This window comes from Danio rerio, chromosome 21, assembly GCF_052040795.2.
Source record: "Danio rerio strain M-AB ecotype USA chromosome 21, GRCz13ab, whole genome shotgun sequence".
Lineage (NCBI taxonomy): Eukaryota > Metazoa > Chordata > Actinopteri > Cypriniformes > Danionidae > Danio > Danio rerio.
In genome coordinates, this window is record NC_141041.1 from 46,437,894 (window position 1) to 46,460,855 (window position 22,962).

The following is a 22,962-nucleotide window of genomic DNA, read 5'->3' on the forward strand; positions in this document are numbered from 1 at the left end:
CTGTGCCTTCAATGCTAGAACTACAGTTCTACCCGCCCCCCGTTCCCACCAGTGTTGCCAACTTAGCAATTTTGTTGCTGGATTTAGCAACTTTTCATACTACGCTAGCAACTTTTTATTTAAAAAAGCACCTAGCAACACATTTAGCATTTTTAAACATTCATTTGGCTACTTTTAACAATTTTTATCATTCATTTGGCTACTTTTAACAATTTTTATCATTCATTTGGCTACTTTTAACAATTTTTATCATTCATTTGGCTACTTTTAACAATTTTTATCATTCATTTGGCTACTTTTAGCAGTTTTTTAAAGAGTGACTCAAAAGAGCAGTGGCTGCAGACTTCACTCCTTAGAGTAAATTGCCAGCTCAGATTGCTTTTCATAACTGTTAATTTACTGATATTTGTTAACATCTATAATTGTTGGTAATATAGGAAGCAATCAATTCCAATAGTGCTATAATTGTAGTTATTTTTATACAAATGTGTTAATTTCACAAGTTCTAAAGAGTAAGTACACAAGCTGTGATTGTTTAAAAGAATGTAACTGTTCATTATCAGTGGTATATTTAAAAATAAAATAATTCTTCACTTAAAAATTTTGTATTACTTTTACAAATAGTCAACTATATTTTTTCATACAAATCTAAATGGACATATTTCAAATAATGTTTTTGCTGACATGGCTAGTCAATTTGAGAAAACACTTTTGCTGTATTTATTTTATGTAGTATACTTTGGCCCAATCCCAATTCTATTTTTGTACCCCTACCCCTTCCCCTTAGCCCTTGCAACCGAGGGTGAAGGGGATGGGCTTCAAAATTTACCCCTAAGAATTGGAACAGCACTACAACACCAGCACACGTCATCATATGTTCTCGCGATCTCTTGCTTCATATGAGTCATAATCATCATAATGATTAATATAATCAAATCATCATAATGATTTAATGTGGCAATAAGATCGTAACAGTACTGTGCATTTATACAGTGGCCATATTCATTAATTTAACGCACCAAAAACAACATTAACATTATAGCAGACATTGCCCTTAGCCCTACGCCTTCAAGCTAAAGAGAATTGGGACACCACTACCCCTTCACGGGCAAGCGCAAAACTAGGGGTAAGGGAAAGGGCTAAGGGGTAGAATTGGGATTGGGTCTTTATGTATACTACATAAAGATGTAGTTTTGGGTTGCGATTATGCAATGATATCATCACGCAAAGTAATATGTTAATTAGAACCTATTTATTGGGACCAGGGCGGGGCTGAGTCAGAGCACTCACCCTGGTTTCCCAGGATCTGCGATTAGTTGGGGAAAGTCCAAATTGCACCAAAAAACAAATGATTACAATTGGCTTAAAACTGGCAATGAAAATTTTGGGACATTGCAACCTGCAGAACCTGGGAACTTAAAAAAATAATAATAATAACAACCTATTTATTATGCATATGGATGTAATGTTTTAATATAATATAATACACGGCGCCTCAGAGAGTAGAGACATGATGGGCTTTTTTTTATTGAATGCTTGAAAAACAGTAACAACAAATGTCATCAATCAAACAACCACAATCCAGGAGTTTTCAGTCATTTAGTCCAAGATAAGTGTCAAGTCCTTCATCAGAGTTTTTGTTTGTATTGCTTTTAAGTTTGTTGATCCCTCAATAGACTCAAAATATATTTTCATTTCAATTTTAAATTTAGAACAAAAGGTATACTGTCACAAAACTTGCTCTCGTGAATATGAAATTTGGCAAACAAAAAATAAGGTTTATGAAATAAGTATTATTTTCCTTTTTGCATGAGACATGACAGGCTTACAACTGTCAGAGACTACGTGATGCCGTCACTGATATTAAGCTACAATTCGGGCAGGCTTTAGCAACTTTTCATTGGAAATAGTTGGCAACACTGGTTCCCACATGCCTGGCAGAGTGTCTCCATCTCCATCAGATAAACAGCACAGTGACAGACATAAAGGAAGCAGATCTCACGTAAAGTTTTGTGAGAAATTCTACAGTAAGAACTTTCCCAATGATTATTATTTGATGTATTTGTTGTGGAGTTAATTGAAGCCTTTCGATGAGTCGGTACAAAGTTCTCGCACACCTACAGCGTGCTTTTAACTTTGCATTGACAGGATACACGTTAATATCCACTGCGGTATGGATATCCGTTATGTTCATGTACAAAGTAAACCTGATTTAACTTCCACAAACCTGGATGTGAGAATTTTCTTTTTCAAATGTATTGACATGCAGCTGTGGTGATAAAAAAAAGATGGTAAAATTGCTGTAATTCATTACACATGCACTGTTTTACAAATATTTTAGACCTGTAAAACTCTTTTTTGATCACACTTAAGGTTGATGATCACAGAGAGCTGAACAGATTTTTTAGTCCCAGTTCCTTTGTGCATGTCCTGTCTTGTTGATATGAATATTGGCGGTACTACGGACACATGTTAATACTTGGCTGTCAGTCAACTCGATGGGTGGGGAAACCGCACTCCAATCTCATGTTGCGGTGGGAAGAATTTGGATCCTACTTTATTGTTAATCTAAAAAGATTTCCTAACGTTATCACCCCAATATGACTGTGGACACACTTTACCTACAAACAGTTCTGTCCAAACAGCTTATAAAAGATGATTTTCATCATAGGTGCCCTTTAAATGATATATTTTGTCCCTCTATTCAAAGTCTATGTACGATGGTGCTTCAAAATTTTTATCAAAATATAAAAATATAATTCTATAGGATTTAAGCAGTTTTATCCAAGTCTCCTGATGATCTGCAATTGCTTTTATAGTGAACAGAATTCATTCAAAGCTCAGGCATGTTTGCTTGTTGTGTGAAAACTAACGAGGTTCATTCTTGTATGTCATGTGGCTGGTTTAAACTTCCACAAGATCTAATGAGGTTTGTTCTTGCGTGTCAAGCAGGTATGGTTGAGCTTATGTTAATGTTCACTGATCATTGTTTATATAGGAATAAAACTAAATTATGTGTGGTCGTTTTATAGACTTCAATAAAAGTGCTATTTTATTTCTTTTTTTTTTGTTTATTTGTTAGTTTTATTGTTTTAACTTCTACTTTGAGAAAAAAAAAATGTATTAATTTATTATTTTATACACTACCTGACAAAAGTCTTGTCGCTTATCCAAGTTTTAGGAACAACAAATAACAACTTAGCTTTTAGTTGGTTATTTGGTATCAGAAGTGGCTTTTGTGAAAGGCAAAGGCCTTTAGATTATGCTTATTTTACCAAAAAAAAAAAATATGATCATGCCTTGATTTTTAATTATCTAATTAGGACAGTAAGGTCTGACTTTGCTCAGACAAAAGTCTTGTCACTTAACTAAAATAATGTACAGTATAGAATATAAAGTCATGGTGCAGTGGGAAAAGAATTAATATTGTGTCTGACTCCCATGAGCTTGGAGGACTGCATCCATACATCTCTGCAATGACTCAAATCACTTATTAATAAAGTCATCTGGAATGGCAAAGAAAGCGTCCTTGCATGACTCCCAGAGTTCATCCAAAATCTTTGGATTCATCTTCAATGCCTCCTCCTTAATCTTGCCCCAGATATGCTCAATAATGTTAATGTCTAGTGATGGGGCTGGCCAATCCTGCAGCACCTTGACCTTCTTTGCTTTCAGGAACTTTGATGTGGAGGCTGATGTATGAAAAGGAGCGCTATCCTGCTGAATAATTGAGCCTTTTCTTTGGTTTTTAATGTAATGGGCAACACAATTGTCTTGATACCTCAGGCTGGAACTGGAAGTCAAATTATTATTTGTTGCTCTTACAACTGAAATCGATGACAAGACTTTTTGTCAGGTAGTGTATATATTTAAATGAATTGTGTTCTAGACACACCTCCATTTATTTATTTGTTTTAATGAGAACCTATGAACAAAAAGTCTACCAAACACTCACAATGCCAGTTTAAAAAAGTCAATATTTTATCAACCTTTTGCAATTTGACTAAGTATTTCTTATATATATATATATATATATATATATATATATATATATATATATATATATATATATATATATATATATATATATATATATAATTTTTTTTTTACATTTTTTTTTTAAATCTCTCTTTACAGACAGGTCTGTATCATATTGGGAATGATAATCAGGCACAAAGAACCAAAGTGCACTTAAAGTCTCTTCCAACGCAATGTTCATTATGAACTGTTTATATGCCATGCTTAAAAAAGCACCACCATAAAGCCATGCTAGATAGATTACTGAGTCTTGTCTTGTTTAGCCAGCTCTTAATTTGCCATCTAAAAACCCTTGTTTGTCAGTAACCATTCAATTTTAATTCTTCACTATTTTTTCTTACCACACCACTACCTCATTTAGGCTGTACTTTCTTTGGTTACGCTAAATAGAGTCTTTTCAGACAAAAAAGAGGGAAAAGATTGCCTTTCAGCCATCCGTAAATAAGTCCACACATAAACAACAATGGTCTTGAGCTGGAGGCAGACTTTACAGGCCTATTTCAGACCACAAGTCTAATTTAAAAAAGAGCCATTTAGTTGTAATCACATTTGGTGTAAATTTTGTTTATACCACTTACCTCAATGTAAATTGTGTATTTATGTAGCTCTAGTGTCATTACTGGAACAAAGCAGGAAAATCAAAGATTTGGCAATATGATTAATATGGTGGTCATCTCGGAGCTGTAATTAACTCAATTGTCTGTGATGAAAGCGATGGGCTCTGTGTTGTGTAATTGGGAGGGGTCCTCTTGTTTAGAGTCTATCAGTAATGTGGATCCGGAGACACAACCACAGAGGGACAGGCATTACCCAGGGGTATTCAAGAAAGAGAAAGTTTTAGACTGTGACAAATTAGGCTGAGATTAAGGATAACAAAAACATGTCCAAGTTATATTTCGCATAAAGACGTGAAAGTTGTTTTGTTTTTCATTTTTTTTCATGACAGTTTAGGGCAGTGGTAGGGAGCCTATGTTGCTCTTTGACCAAAAATATGTGGCTCTCGAGCTGTCTTCCTTCAATAATATTTTACCATTAATAAAATTACAACCATCATTAAAAATCAGTTTCCTATCAAAGATACAATTACAATCCCCTTACAATTGTAATTTTATACAGCACAATAAATAAGAACTCGGTTTACAATAAAAGGACGTTTCGACAAATGTGCGTTTGTGGCAATGTGGATAAACTTGAATTGTGACACCAACAAAGGGCAAACAACTTACAGTTGAAGTCAGAATTATTAGCTCCCCTGAATTATTAGCGCCCCTGTTTATTTTTTTCACCAATTTCTGTTTAATGGAGGGAAGATTGTTTCAGCACATCTTTGAGCATAATAGTTTTAAAAACGTATGTCTAATAACTGATTTATTTTATCTTTGACATGATGACAGTAAATAATATTTTACTTGATATTTTTAAAGACACTTCTATACAGCTTAAAGTGATATTTAAAGGCTTAACTAGGTTATTAAGGTGAATTAGGCAGGTTAAGGTAATTAGGCAAGTTATTGTATAATGATGGTTTGTTCTGTAGATTATCGGGAAAAAAATAGCTTAAAGGGGCTAATAATTTAGTCCCAAAAAAAGAGTTTTTTTAAAAATAATAACTGCTTTTATTCTAGCCGAAATAAAACAAATAAGACTTTCTCCAGAAGAAAAAATATTATCAGACTTACTGTGAAAATTTCCTTGCTCTGTTAAAAATAATTTGGGAAATAGTTAAAAAAATAAAATCAAAAGGGGGCTAATAATTCTGACTTCAACTGTACATTTCTATGGTAACTTAAATATAAACAACTTTCATGAGTTTTGATGGCAAAAATAAAAATACTACAAATTGCAGGTTTTGGAATTGTACCCTTATAAAATAATAATGAGTACGTTCTGTTTTCCTTGACGTTTTTATAATTACAGATGCGTGAATTTTATTTACCCACTAAATATTTATTACTGTGATTTTATTCTATACGAAACAAATTGCCTCGGGGGCCGCCAATTAAATAGCCCTGTCCTAATCTGTCAACACTTTGCTAATGAAAATTAATTAACATGCAGTTGCAAATTTAGAACAGTATGTCTAAAGAGGACTGTCAAAATATGCTTAGAATCATTTCAATTACACACACGTTTGATGGTTCATTTAATATAATGATATATAATAATCAATTTTCTTCTCAGCACAAGAAGCGCTAATTTTAATAAATGAAACCTTGTTTGAAAGTGTTAGCAAGATCATTTTCTATACGTCCGCAAAGCCGAAAGAGCCTTAAGTTCAAGAAACCGATTTAGCAATTTGGGGGAGAAACGCTTATTTTATAAGCCCTTGCAGAGTAATTCTAAAACTCGTGACTTTCATGACATGATTTGGCGTTTATCTCTGAAGGACCATCTAATAAGATAATATGTCAATTTTCTTCTCAGCGTGAGGGTTCAAGCAATCTTCCTAATTATATTCTCATTATATGGATCAACACTGTGACAGAGATGTGTACACCTAGATCAAATATCAAATGGAAGGACTCCAAGATGTCGATCTCATCAGTGTGGTAAAAGAAGGGATCTGCCAAACCCACTGCCAGCGGAGCAGTCTCATTCACAATTCGCCATCCAAACGTCTCTCATTAGGATCTCTCATTATTCCTCAAGTCATAACTGCTCGTCTCAATTTCAAACGGACCAGTTTTGTCCTTTTGTGCGGCTGTCACCTAACCTCATTGCCCGTCTCCATTAGGGATCTCTCTTACGCCAATAGAGGGACTTTAACTTCAAGACTTCTATTATTTGCATTGTGTTTTAGCTGCAGCCTGAGGAAACACCTGATCGTGTAAATAGTTCTCGTGCGCATCACCGTGCGGTTGGCTATATTGTGTGCTGACAGCCTTACTTATGAGCGCTTAGTCCTTTGAAAGGGAAGGAATTTTAAAAACCTATAAAAATTGTTTTGATTTTTTTCCTCTTTACCTTCAATGGCTAGCCTCAATCTGTGCTCTTCATATCTTGGCAGATGTCCCAGATCTTTCGAAATGCAGTGTACGATCACAACAGCTTAAGAGAGATGATGTAAATACCCATATATAAATAAATGGGCTTTAGCTGTGGGTTAATCCTAAAGAATTTAAATGGTTGGGATTTAATCACAGCTTGTGTATAGGGAAAATGGCTGTTTATACTAGTTACAGCAATAAAATAGCCCCCTCTAGTGCTGGGAAATAGCACTGTCAAAGAACAGAATAGTGTTGGGAGTTCATTTTCTCCTGCTATTAGTGCTATTTGCTGAAGAAAGCTTATGCTTTTATTCTTCACACTTTAATTGCAGGGGTCTGTTCTTCGTAGCTTGCTTAAATGATCTAAGATGATTTGGCAGATTCTGGATCTTTTAATCTTGATGACTGATCTCTGGCTAATTTGGTTCTTCAAACAAGTTAGTGAATCGGATTAAAATGTCTGGATGAACTGATCTGAGATCGCTGCGTGTGTTGTGAAGGACAGATCTATCGATCCTCGAAATCTTGATCAGCAATGCAACGATTGGCTGACGGCACAGCAGCGTAATGACATCGTCTGATTAATATTCAATTATCCATGTGAGCAAAATTACATCAAATTCATTGGAAACGGTTTGTTAAATATTCCACGGAATAGCTTTACACCTTGCTGTGGGCTGCATGATTGGCCCTTTTATGTGTCAAGAGCAGTTTATTACGTTTTAAAGTTAGAGCGGATTTTCCTTATTGTAGTACCAATAGTAGTATTATAGTAGCCGGTTTTTTAATCGGTGTAAAGAAGAACTGGATGTTTACAAAAGCATTTTGATATTGGTAAAGGTGTCTGCAACTTTATGAAGCATCAAATCACCAACATATTAACTGTCAAAACATGTTTATGACTGCATGAATGTATTATCGCTTTTAAAAAGTCAGATATTGTGCATTTCTGTTATACACAAATTGTACTAAAGTGATCTTAAAAGTTCATATCATTAAGTTTTCTCTTTGCACCACCAGGTGGCAGTCTTTGTACTTTCATTTCGGGGGTGCAGATTGCATTAGTTTTATTAATATATAACTTCATTTATTTTATCAATAACTATAACTATATAGTTTTAAAAATATTTGTATTTTCCCAACTATATATAACAACTACTGTAAGAAAATATCAGAATTTGGTACATACTTTCTGTATTATCTTTTCTTGAACTGAGCCAATCTAATCCTGTTTTTTTTAATTGAACCTGCTTCCGACCAGGTTTGAGCTAGCAGAATTGTTGCTATGACAACAACTCTCAGATCAGTTTTGAAGAACGAAACGATCCTGGATCATGTCAAATCGTCAATAACCAAATCCAGCTAACTGAGTAATCCACGTACGAAGATATGACCCCAGCACATAACTGGCTTAAAATCCGCAAATATTAAAGGAAAAGCCCCATCAAAATTATATCATTTATTCACCCTTTACTTGTTTCAAACCTGCTTGATTTTTTCATTCTGTTGAACAGAAATTAAGATTCTTTGAAGAAAGCTGAAACCACCATTGGCTTCCATTCAGTGTTTTTCCTACTACACTACCTGACAAAAGTCTTGTTGTTGATCCCAGTTGTAAGAGCAACAGATATTAACATGACTTCTAGTTGATAATTTGAAAATGGGGCAGAAGGTAGATTTTTTTTCCAGATGAATCATCTGTTGAACTGCATCCCAATGATCATAAATACTGCACCTATGGAAACCCCGGGAGCGTGCGAGAGATCTGCAGAGTGGCCAGCGACATCAACAGCCTCCAAGCTCATGGGAGTCAAAAAACATTTTTTATGAGTACTATTATTCTAAATCTTTGACCTTAAGAAAAAAATGACCAATAAAAAATTGTAAAGCACCAAACACAGCACATATTAATACTTATTAGGCTATTGTTGTTATCCATGAATCTTAAAATGTACTTTTTGAACAAGAGAAGCTAAAAAAAATCGGAAAGCTCTACATTTTTATTACCCAAAATCGTAAAATTCTGAGACTGAGGAAAGTTGAATGTGCTAGCCAGTATATTTTTGCCTATTTGACAATAGGTCCTCATTTTTTAAATGTAAAACTTTAACAGATTGCTTTTTTTCCCACTAGTGATATATCATAAAGTAGCCTAAAATAAGTAGCCTCTTCTTATTTCTATATTCAAAATCATTAGAAGTGTTTTTGGTACATCAGTGTGACCATACAATAAACTAAAAAAATTTCATGTTTAAAAAAATCCCTGAAATGCAGTATTTAAACCTCTTAATAAAAAAAACTGTCAAAGAACTGCAAATAGGTCCACATTTTGAGAATGAAAGAAGCACCCCTGGTGCTTGGGAGCAAGTCAAAATAAGACAGGAAAATAAGACAAACATTGTTGAAACATTATACTTAAACATAATTATAACATTTCAAGGTATTGTTTTATTTTACTTCCCATAATATTCTCTTAAAAGACAGCTAAATGTTGTCTAAAACATTATAATCCCATTTAATGGTACCCTTGTTACAATATTATACTCTAACATTTTCAGCAGGTATTTTTTTAAAGTTTCCAGAAAGCCTTCTATAAAGTCCGTTATATAGGCTATTTAACGGGCGAAGCAGTGGCGCAGTAGGTAGTGCTGTTGCCTCACAGTAAGAAGGTCGTTGATTTGAGCCTTGGCTCAATTGGCGTTTCTGTGTGGAGTTTCCATTTTCTCCCTGCGTTCGCGTGGGTTTCCTCCGGGTACTCCCATAACCCCCAGAGTCCAAAGACATGCGGTACAGGTGAATTGGCTAAATTGTCCGTAGTGTATGAGTGAGGATGTTTCCCAGAGATGGATTGCGGCTGGAAGGACATCCGCTGCGTAAAAACTTGCTGGATAAGTTGGCGGTTCATTCGGCTATGGCGACCATGGATTAATAAAGGGACTAAGCCGACAAGAAGAAAATGGATATATTTAACTACTTCATTAAATCACTGGAGAAGATTTTTAAATGGCCTTGAAATGCTGTTGCGACTTCTGTTTGTAAAGTAGGTCACATTACAACGACAATATGGCAAATGCACTGTTGTTATGCAGAATTCTACAATTACTTGCTCAAAATACGTATACTCAAAAAGTTTTCAGATGCAGCCTTGTTGTTATTTATTGCAGTTGCCTTCACATCCAGCAGATGTCACCCTCATTTTGCTTTTCATTTAGTCTTTGTCATAAAATCCCATCTCTTATTCACATCACATGGCACTGCATTCGAGGCAGAACAATAATATTGAAGACAGCCAGTAAGATATCAGAGCAAATAGGTTTATTGCTAAATGTGTAACCCTAAAAAGAATGAATTAGATTTGTCTGATTAGATTAGATTAGATTTACTTTGAATAAGCAATAAGCCATGTGACAAATGTTCTCCCAAGGGACACATTCAAAGTTAGCATACCCAAGCACACACAAACAAACACTCTGTCATTAATCATTTGCTTCAGTTTTCTCCATCCCCTTCACACTCACAAGCCATCCAGCCGTGTGCTCACAGCTCTCACACTCCACAAACTGCTTTTACAATGCATTTTTTAAGAACCAACATCCCTGTCAGTATTCAACAGCTATTGATTTCGGCACCTTCACGCTTTTGTGGCTGCCGCAGAACCTATTAGGTGCTTTTCAGCGAAAGACTGCTAATAATAAGTGAACCTAACACCACGTCCTACAAAGCACTGACACTATTGTGTATATAAGGGGTAAATTACAGATTTGAAATGAATATTTATCTTGGTGCTCTTGCATGAAATGATATCAGCTAAATTGCCCCATCCATTTGAATAGCGCAGTGTTATTTTCAACACAAACACATTATGCATAAGCCTTTTTCCTGATCAGCCAGACCATGCAGAAACAAAGACCCATTTGCATTTTAATTGAATAAATCCTTTTTTATAATGATACAGTTCTGATTAAATTTTGGCTTGGATTAATAGCATTCTTCAATGTGGAAAATGGTCTTAGCTGTCAGACAATATGATACATTGTTGTGGTGTTTTTTTTAAACTATACAGTAGATTGCTTTGAATGCATCTACACTGCTTGACAAAAGTCTTGCTGTCGATCTCAGTTGTAGGAGCAACAAATAAGAACTTGACTTCTAGTTGATCATTTGGAAAAGTGGCAGAAGGTAGATTTTTCCCATGAAACATCTGTTTAACTGCATCCCAATCATCACGAATATTGCAGAAGACCTATTGGAACCGGCATGGACACAAGTTTCTCAGAGAAATCAGTCAAGTTTAGTGATGAAATAAATCATGGTTTGGGGTTACATTCAGTATAGGGGTATGCGAGAGATCTGCAGAGTGGATGGCAATATCAACAGCCCGAGGTATCAAGACATTTGTGCTGCATTAGAAACCACAGGAGAGGGCAAATTCTTTAGCAGGATAGAGCTCCTTCGCATATCTCAGCCTCCACATCAAAGTTCCTGAAAGCAAAGAAGGTCAAGGTGCAGCAGGATTGGCCAGCCCAGTCTCCAGACATGAACATTATTGAGCATGTCTGGGGTAAGATGAAGGGGGAGGCATTGAGGATGAATCCAAAGTATCTTGATGAACTCTGGGAGTCCTGCAAGAACGCTTTCTTTTTCATTCCAGATGACTTTATTAATCAGTGATTTGAGTCATTGCAGAGATGTATGGATGTAGTCCTTCAAGCTCATGGGAGTCATACACAATATTCATTATTTTCCCACTGCAGCATGACTTTATATTCTATACTGTACATTATTTCTGTTATGTGATAAGTCTTTTGTCTGAGCAAAGTCAGAGCTTACTGTCCTAATTAAATAATTAAAAATCAAGCCATGATCAAATTTTATTTTGGTAAAATTAGCATAATCTCGAGGCCTTTGCCTTTCATATAAGCCACTTCCGATACCAATTGATCAGCTAGAATTCAAGTTATTATTTGTTGTTCCTAAAACTTGGATAGGCAACAAGACTTCTGTCAGGTAGCGTACACTAATGTGGGTACATTTGAAAACCTCACTTTCATCTTAGCACTATTCAGCTGAAAGTCTTTTTTGATATTCTATTGAAGAAAAAAGTGAATAAATGAACAGAAAATGTATATTTTTATATTGAACTATTCATAAATAAAGAATAAAATTACAGTAGTAGCGTAAAACGTGTGAACACCTGATAAAATAAAGGGTCAAAATAGAAAAAAAAAATATTAAGCAAGCATAAAACAGTTATTAATGTCTGCCAGTTTAGTTAATTTATTTTAAAGGGCACCTATTTTACCCTTTTTACAAGATGTAAGATAAGCCTTTGGTGTCTCCAGAATGTGTCTGTAAAGTTCCAGCTCTAATCAGATCATTTTTATAGCCTCCAGAATCGTCCCATTTTGGTGTCTGAGGACATTGTAGCAATTTTTAGTAGCGTCATTTGGCTTTAAATGCAAATGAGCTGCTTCTCCCCGCCCACCGTTCCTACATATGCATCTGCTTCTTCTGCGTTACATCAGATAAACAGCAGTCAGTGACAAAGACAGACCGGGACGAAGTTCATTAGTCAGAAATACCAAGTATATTTATTTAATGTTTTCTTAGAGATGGGCATCTGCTGCGTTAAAAACGTGCTGGATAAGTTGGTAGTTCATTCCGCTGTGGCGACCCCGGATTAATAAAGGAACTAGGCCGAATTGAAAATAAATAAATTAATTTATTTAATGTATTTGTGGTGAAGTCTATTCAAGCCTTTCTGAAATGATGAGTCTTACACAAATGCCGTTTGCAGTACACACACATAGTCACACACTCACATAAGTATTTACTGACACCATGTGGCATTGGTGATTATATCAGTTAAGAATGAACTAGCGATTTTACTGTCTTTATTACAAACATGCTCTTTTAAAAACATTTTAAACTTATAAAATCACAAAGAGTTGCAACAAATATTTAAATTCCAGTTTATTTGCAAACAAAAATGTTCTGTGTATATGTGTTATTCTAGAAACATGGCACCTGTCAATCAATTCAATGGGCGGTCAAAACTCAACTTCTGCATAACGTTGCGGTGGGCACCAAAATCAATGGGATTTGGGTCCTATTCTACATCAAGAAATTTTTAAAAAGTGACTTGTTGGGTTTATATCACCAATATGACAGTGGACACACTACAAACAGACTGTTCTGTCCAAACAGCTTCCAAAAGTTGATTTTCATCATAGGTACCCTTTAAATGTTTTGTTTTTCTGACCCCACTGGCAGAATGTATATAAAATATATATAAAGATGTGTATGTGTGTATATAGAGACAGCTCATTCAATGAGTACAAGAGCAGTTATATTGTTTGCACATTTATTTACAATAAAGGCAAAATATCTCAAATAATATGAGTACAAAAATAGATCCAGGACTTTAGTCCATCTAAATATTATGTAGTAATCGCAATGTCTATTGGTCCATATTCTGTCCTCAAGAAAGCATGATGAATGTAGCAATATAATAAAATATATTAACAATTTGCAAATATTTGAGGAATGTACCAAAATTACAGCTGGCTTCTTGTGTTATCTCTTGCCTTGAATTGTTTACTTGGTTATGTCACTTCAGTTCTCACATCAGAGCTCTCTTCAGCTGATGCTGATATATGTGTGTATTTTGCTATTGTATTGAGAAAGTAAAACTTTTTAAAACTGTTTTATACTCAACTGTTTATATACATATTCACAACAGCAGTCATATAATGATAGTCTAATACTCACAATGAAAATAATAAGGTCAAATAGATTATAACTTTCTCAGAGCTGAGTGCATTATCCTTCACCTGAAAGGTTTTTCTTTTCTTCCTGGCAAATGTTGGATCACAATAATTAGTTTCCACCTCCGTTCATGCAGTTGGATGTCGTCTTTTATTTTGGATAGCAAGAAATTTGACTGTAACATTGGGTGTATTTTGGAGTATTAAAAATGCATTGTACCAATTCCATCAGGCTTCAAAGATCTTTATAAAGAACACAAAGGATGGATTTCGCAGATGCCATTGTTGCAACACTTGCGTCATGAGAACATGGTGTTTAACACACCACTACTTCCATTTAAAAAAAGTCTTCTACAATATTTTGTTGGGGCTGAATGCAGCCCTGAATACTAACTTAAACCTCCAGACTCCATTTCCCATTACCCCTTGCACTGATTATCCCCACAGCTGATACTCATCTGGATTATTTCACTATGGATGGCAGCACAGTGGCTGAGTGATTAGCACTGTCGCCTCACAGCAAGAAGGTCGCTGGATCAAGTCCCAGCTGGGCAAGTTGACGTTATTGTGTGGAGTTTGCATGTTCTTCCTGTGTTCGCAAGGGTTTCCTCCGGGTGCTCTGGTTTTCTCCACACTCCACATGCGCTATAGGTAAATTGGGTAAGCTAAATTGTCTGCAGTGAATGAGTGTGTGTGTGAATGCCAGAGTGGATGAGCAACTGCGTGATGCTTTCATGTCAATATTGTGGACCAAGAGAATATTTGCAGTACCCTGTTTAATCTATGCCATGAAGGATTAAGGCAGTTCTGAATGCAAAAGTCTGTTCTAGTGTACTGTACTAGTGAATACTACTACTAGTGTACCTAAAAAAAGTGGCTGGTAATTGTATATTCCACATATCTGAGTTTTTAAATTATTATTTTTTTTTTTGATAATCAACCACTGCCTTTAAGAAATGAGCACTACACTGTCAGGAAATTGTGAATTATACAGAAAGACATTAACTGAGGGCCTTTCTACCACTGTGGTAAACATTTGCACCCCATCAAGCCAAACCTACATTATTAATCACAGCAAAGCTCTTTCAAGAAGGCATGGGAGTTCTTTATGACAAACTCAGTCACTCGAGTATCTTCAGTCTGCTGTCGACAGCCCCATTTTCTCATTTCGCTTTCAAGTTGTGAACTTGACTGCTGTTCCAACACAATCTCAAGGCAATTCGTAACTTTTTGATTTAGTGGCTAATTCGTATGAATTCTAATTAATACAATTTATTACGATTTACTCATCCCCCAGTGACGGCTGGGTTTAGGGGTGGGGTTAGGTGCCACGCCTCCTTTTTAAAATCGTACATTTTCGTACAACTAAACTCATACGAATTTAAACTGGCAAAACGTAAAATACTTACGTTTTCTCGTGAGATTGGCCTGGCTATTCATATAATATATCACAAATGTACACTGACCTTTCACTAAACACTGGTCTGAATTACATTCATTTTACAGTACCTTCATTAAAATGTATATGAAGTCACATGAGCATGCATTTTAATTTTAAAATCTAACATTTTATGTTCTTCCTCTTTTTAATTCTGACAGATTAAGAGTTTGTTTCAGCAAAGACAGATGACGCATCATTAGATAGTTGGGAACGACTGTATTTTTATGAGTAAGCTCACTCAATCATAAAACAAAGTTATTAGGTTTTCTCAGTAAACAGCTCTCTCTGGAACAGTTCGGGGGTAGGCTTTTCTGGATACACCATTATTAGTTTTGTGGGAAAGAGAGATGTCTTCATATATAAATGTGCTATAAATAATTCTCCACGCTGTTTCTGTGACAAAGGGTGTCTTGCTGCAGTCTCAGGGCACTGTGGGAAGAAATAAAAATGCATTACGTGACCTTTAAAGTGATTATTGGCATGGCATTTTAAACGTGTAAAATTCTAAAAACTAATGAACCATTTTTTGTCTTTTCTATGGAGATTTATGATGCTTGATTTGTTTGCACCTCGTATAAGTAACGTGCATAACCTTTGATTTTAAAATATGCGTATCCTTACGCAACAGCAGTGTTGTTTTTTATTAGCATTTATGAAATATTTTGCATGAAGAAAACAATGCTGTCACAGTGATCCTCATTCACACAGATTCATGAAAGCGACTAAATTGCTATACTGTCTGACTGAATCGTGTTTGCACAATCTGCAAAGACAAATTCCATTTCATTCCTCCAGAATGCCTAGATACAAGTCTGCTCGGATTGCCATTAATCTTTGACTGAGGAACAGCATGCATAACCTCAGGTGCAAGCACAGTATACAGCCAGCATACGCAGTGCTTGTTATTGTTATCTGAGAGAGGCATTGTGAAATTAATAACCAGAACATTCCCTGTCGATACGGTTCAACTGCGTGGCATCAACAGCTGACGTAAGGAGGGAGCAATCCAATAGTATCATGGTATAAACTCAGTCTCCTTCATGAGCCCATTCCAAGGTTTTTAAGGCCAAGACCTTAAGGTTGTATGGGTCTTGATTTGAATGAAACATGAAGAATCCAAACCCCATAGTACCACTGCACATACAGCGCTGAAAAGATGTGCATTTGATGAGCAATGACGTCAAGGTTTTAAAATCTGATAAAAATGTACGGCAAGGACCAACTGGCCGCCAGGCAGATGTTATCAATAAATACAACAGGTCCAAAATGATATTATACATATTATTCAATGGGCACTACTTCAAAAAGGGTATTCATTCATTCATTTTCTGCCGCTTTTCCAGGGCCGGGACGGGGGGGCAGCAGTCTTAGGAGAGAACCTCAGACTTCTGTCTCCCCAGACACTTCCTCCAGCTTCTCCGGGGGGATTCCGAATGTTCTCAGGCCAGCCGTGAGACATAGTCCCTCCAGCGTGTCCTAGGTCTTCCTCAAGGCCTCCTCCTGGAACACCTCCCTAGGCAGGGGTCCAGGAGCCATCTGAAACAGATGCCTGAGCCACCTCAGCTGACTTCTCTCGATGTGGAGGAGCAGCAACTCTACTCCGAGCTCCTCCCGAGTGTCAGAGCTCACTCTATTCATGCGAGGGCGCCCTGCCACCCTTCGAAGGAAACTTATTTCGCCCGCTTGTCTCCAAGATCTTGTCCTGTTGGTCATGACCCGAAACTCATGACCATAGGTGAGAGAAGGAACTTAGATTGACTGGTAAATCGAAAGTTTTGCCTTTCGGCTCAGCTCCTTCTTTACCACAATGGACCGGTACATCGATCGCATTACTGCTGCCGCTGCACCAATCTGCCTGTCAATCTCACGTTCCATCCTTCCCTCACTCGTGAACAAAACCCCAAGATGCTTGAACTCCTCCACCTGGGGTAAGGACTTTACTCTAACCTGGAGATGACATTTTTAATGAATTAAGTAGATCGACACCTGGCCATCATAAATCAATAAAGAAAATCTTATTCTGAATCCGCTTGTTAAGTCGTGATGTATGGGCTACTGTTTGCGGGTCAATGCGGGTGATTTGAATTGAGAAAATATTCGTTTATGGCCACTTTTTAGTCATATCACACATTAAAGTGAATTTTATATGAAATCAGTGTACACATCTAGGGCCCTATCATACACCCGGCGCAGTGTGGCGCAAGGCGCGGCGCAATAGTCTTTTGGTAGTTTCAGCTTGGCGTTCAGCTTTTGAGGCGTTGCGCTATGCTGTTTAAATAGCAAATGCATTAGCGCTCATTTGTGCGCCCATAGGCGTTCTGGTCTAAAAAGGAAGTCATTCTGAGGCGGACCGCTGGCGCGTTGCTATTTTGAGAAACTATAATAGATTTTTCATTAGACCAAAACTAACCCGGTCTAAACTCCGGTGCAGAGTTGCGCCTCGCTTACGCACTGCTTAATACGCATAAGAGAGCAATAGGCAAATATCTTTACATATGAAAAAAAATTAAATATTAAGGATATATATAGGATATAAGTATATATAGAGAATATAAATATAAAGGATTAAAATATTACAAAACATATTATTTTCTAGCCTACATAAATATGAAAAATCACTGCTTTTATGTCTTCTTCATCTCGGGAGGCTTTTTCAGTTCATTCATAACAATTTGCTTTTGTATAATATTATTATTAGCAGTATTATTTATTATATCCATATTTTTATTTGTTTTATTAAAAACAAGCTTAGATTCGCCCACCTGTCAGGTTTTAGACCATATGGGGCACAGCATGTGTTTTAGGATATAACTCAGGTTTCTGACCACACTTTGTTATTATTATTCATTTATTCGTTTGCTGGAAATTAGAACTGAATTTAGAAATAGTTTTGAAACGAATATTTGCGCTTAACAAACAAAAGTATTTATTTATAGACTAATTGATGTCTGTGCGTAAAGGTTTCCCTATCCAAGAGCGAATGTGAAAATAGTTACATTATCTCTCATTCTCACGCAGTAGATGCTCTGTTTAACAGTTTTCTGTTAAAAAAACGTTAACTGTTTGCTTGTGAAATGCTCATTTTTTCCACTTAGACTTACTTTGCATCCTGTAAATAGTGAATGCGCTCTTGGTGCGACGCAGCTGACTCTTAAAGGGAATGGGAGATGAGACTCTAATTGGTTTATTCTCAAAACACACCTATAACTCATTAAGAAAATAAACTCAACTCTTTTAGACCATGCGCCACTGCGCAAGGCAGATTTCCCATCCTTAAATTAGCAAAAACGCGTCCTGACACACCATGAAAGCGTTTGCGCCCTGTGTTTTGCGCTCTGCTCATGGACCGTCAAAATAGACTTTCTGCATCACAAATACCAAAATTGTAATAATTCATTAAAAAAAATGGCAAGCAACATATTATACAAAAAGAAAACACTTGAACATGAATCGTGTCTGTGATTGAAGAATTTGCTGTAAATGTCAATCTAGTGTATCACACGCTGCAAAGATGATCAAGAATTAGTTTTCTCTGCCCGCCGGCTATGAGAGGAATCTTGTCAGCCTTTGTAACAACAGACATGCAGGATGACCTTAATCTAAGCTCTGCTCAGGGCTTTAATAACTTTCCACCTATTCAGATAAGAAAGATTGACATCTTTTCCAAGACCAGCATAGACTCAGCTTTGAATCTTCTCTCTCTCTCACTGCTGTCTGTGCTCAATCGTGACTGTTCTCGTGTGCTACATGCATGTGAGGATAAGGTCAGTAGTTTTCCATTATTCAGTGCTGCTTGGTACCGGTATACCAAGAAAGCAATTGTCTATTACGTACAGTTAGAGATGAGTCTAAAATGGAGGAGGAATATCACTTTACCCTTATAACTATTCAAATAAATTCCAAGACGCATATTAAAATATGTTAAAATCTGCAAATGAAGAATTTAGATGCAAAAACCTCTAAGTGCCATCTGAAATTTTCTTCTATAATTAGCATTTTTCTCAGCCTCCTATGTTTATGCTTGGTTATTTCACATTAAAGGCAATGTAAATATCTGATTCTATATTATAAAAGTGAAAAGACCAAACATACACGTTTTCGAAGAACATTTCAGATGGCATGTAAAGCTTTTTTTGCCTCCGAACTCTTCAGATAGGGTTCTCAATATATTAAACATGTAAAATATATGACTTATTGAGCATTTTCCTTATCTGCAGTGGATTTGATTCAGAGCTGAACAAGAACAGGTTAGAGGTCGCCATGGAAACCTGTGCCAAATGCAGAAGGGGCGTGATGTTGGGGTGAGAACTCTGACTCTAGCGCAAACAAATTTGTTATCAAGACGAGCATACAGTAATATCCATGTGAGCAGAATAAAGCAGAACTGATATAATCCATTAGGTCTTTGTTAATAAGCAGATTTGCAAGATCAAGATAAACAAGCTTGTTGTTCGTCCATGAGAGATTAGAGAGTCTGCTTTTACAGGAATAAGGCAGTGATAGTTCAGTGATCAGATGGTAATAACATGATATTTTGTATATTTTTCCACAATTTCTGTTTAGCGGAAAGATTTTTTTCAACATTTTTCTTTACATAATAGTTTTATTATCTGTAATGATGTTGAATAACTGATTTATTTTGTCTTTGGAATGATGACAGTATGTCATATTTTAATAGATATTTGTCAAGATGTTAGTATTCTGCTTAAAGTGACATTTAAAGGCTTAACTAGGTTATTTAGGCAAGTTAGGGTAATTAGGCAAGTCATTGCATTAGGATGGTTTGTTCTGTGGACCAGGGGTTCTCAACCTTTTTGACTTTGGGGCCCAATTCTTTCTCCAATATATTTTTGAAGGCCCTCCTCGGTCTGATATTTTTTTTAAATGTTAGTTTGAAATGCTCATTTAAATCTGTATTTATTAACATATAACATAATATTTATATTTATTTTATTTTTATATATATTTATATACAAAATTGTATAATATATATAATATAATGTATTCTATTATTTTCTATTATCAGCATTTTATAAAAAATATATGTAATTTCATTTATATATATATTATAGAAATATATAATTATACATATAATTGGAATCCAGCTCTGTTTTGGTCAGTTTAATCATGACAGTTTCCATTTGTATAATGTTTTTATTAGTAGTTTAGATTTGTCCACCTCTCGGGTGTTGGAGATGTATTCATTACCATATGGGCCATAGAAATAGAATGAGTGTTCGGACATAACTCATTTCTTTGTTTGCTGGAATTTAGAACTGAATTTAGAAATAGTTTTGAAACAAATCTTTGCGCTTAACAGATGAAATCATAAAATTAAATATTTAGGCTAATGGATGTCTTCAGCGGAGTGCATGTAACACTGTTTCCTTACTCCACAAAAGGAAAGGGGTTAAGTAAAGGCAAAGCAAAGAGACCAAATGATGAAAGCTTGTTCTGTAGATGGCCTTTATCGTCACGCAGATGGTCTTTAACTTTTTTATTGTTAGTAAAGCATCCAGTTTTTCCACTTTGCGCCAATATCAAATGCGCCATGGCTTGATGCTACTGACTCATAAAGGGAAAAGGAGATGAGACTCTGATTGGTTTAATACATTGAGAAATAAAAAGAAAAATAATAATTTTTGAACAAGCAGTCAATTAAAAAAAACATACATATTTAACAAATAGTCGTAAAAATGATGGATTCAGACAAATATATTCCTATTAAACATCATACTGTTTTTTAATAAAGATTAATAATCATGATTATTACTTTGATTATCAACTTTTATTCACTTGTGTACTCTTATTGCATTTTATAGCCACAAATAAACCAAAAAACAAAAAGAAAAAGAAAACCCATCTCTGGATTGCACTGAGTTTTTGTTTGTTAGGTGGCAAGGCTTGTTCAGCAGTTTTAAAGTAGCTTCCTAAAGTCATTTTCTTCTTTGGAGCACTTCCAGCTTCAGCATCCTCCCTCTTGTGTTTTCATGCTGATTCTGGGGCTGGCACCTAAACACAGAAAAAGACAAGTAGAACAAACTAAAACTCAAAGCACTATATAAATCTCAGTGCAGCTCTTATTTTACTGCCATCACTACCACAGTCTGCATCTAAGCTTTCAGTCTGGACTGAACTGATGTTTTGTTGTAGTCAGCGTTGTATCTCATCTTAAAATGTGGATCCACAGTAGATGCTATGTCCAAAGGAGCTTGGATATCTGGGTCACTGGCTGTTTCTCAATTCCAAGAATGTTGAGACCATTTTTCCCTCCTCACCTCGGAAGAACGAACTCGGGAGACTCGCAAGAACAGAGCGCATCTTCTGGGAAATGATATGCTGTGTTCTTTCTGAAGGTCATGTGATTTTCATAGGTTTTTAACTGACAAATATTTAAACATTACAACATTCATACAACGATTTTGTCATGATCATCAGCTATCTACTACAAAAGATCTCATTCACATGAACTACAAATCTGACGGTTTATGGACTACAGATCCAGTCATGCGACACACACACACACCTGCTCCAAGTCACCATTGATTAGAAACTCCTTTCAAACTTTTCACCCATATGAAACACACCTGAATTAATTAGGACTTGAACACCACATGATAATTACAGGCAGGTGTGTTTGATATGGGTAGCAACTGAAATCTGCAGGAAGGTAGATCTCCAGGAACAGGATTGAGCACCCCTGGTCTAGACTTTCCATGTTAAAGCAGCTTAGACCATAAATTTAAGTCTTCTTACCTCATGATGAAAAGTATATAATTATTGTTATCATACAGTTTGTCATCCTACACTATCAGAAATAAAGGTACAGGAGCTGTCTCTGGGGCAGTACCTTTTCAAAAGATACATATTTGTACCCAAAGAGTCCACATTGGTACCTAAAAGGTGCTTATTAGTACCAAAATGTACCTAAAAAGTACTTTTGAAGTACCATTATGGACCCTTCAGGTACAAATATGTACCACTTAAAAAGATATTGCCCGAGTGACAGCTCCTGTACCTTTATTTCTAAGAGTGTACTAAACTGTAAGATTATTTTATTCTATGGAACATTAAAGGGCCATGAAACCCCCTCGTTTCAGCAGTGTGTTTTCACACCTCTACTTTCGAAAAAGTCAGAAAAGTGGGCGTGTCCAGCTCTGTTTAGGGGGGAGTGTCGGAGGAACTAAAGTGGGATGGTGTGGGAGTGTCTATTTGTGCACGCGCGAGTTTCAGAGTCAAAATACACACCCACACAGACAGGAGAAAGCGATGGTGTTTAACCTACATGGACATCTGTAGTCGAATTATTTGCTGAATTAATAAATGTTGGACTTTAACTGCAGTTTGGCTCTTTCATTCAGGGAATTCATTCATGCCCCTCGCGACAAACGAGATATTTGATTCGAGGAACTGCTCTAAGCGTGTATTTTTCATGCAATGTTTGATACCGCACGGCGAATGAGAGAAAAAAAACTCCGCATTTCCCGGAAACTTAGATGCACACGGCAGGTAGCGTCAGAAAGCCGCGTGTGTTATTCCGGTCACTAAATGCGGTGCTAACATTTCTGCACTCAGTGCTATAGTTAACTTAATTCGATATGAACAAACTGAATAAACAAAGAGCACTGGTCGCTCACTTACCAAATCTGTAGAGGCAGGACAATCACCAGCAACTAGAGCCGCGTCTTTATGGAGAGAATACTACAAGCAAATCCAGATTTCAGCGTTT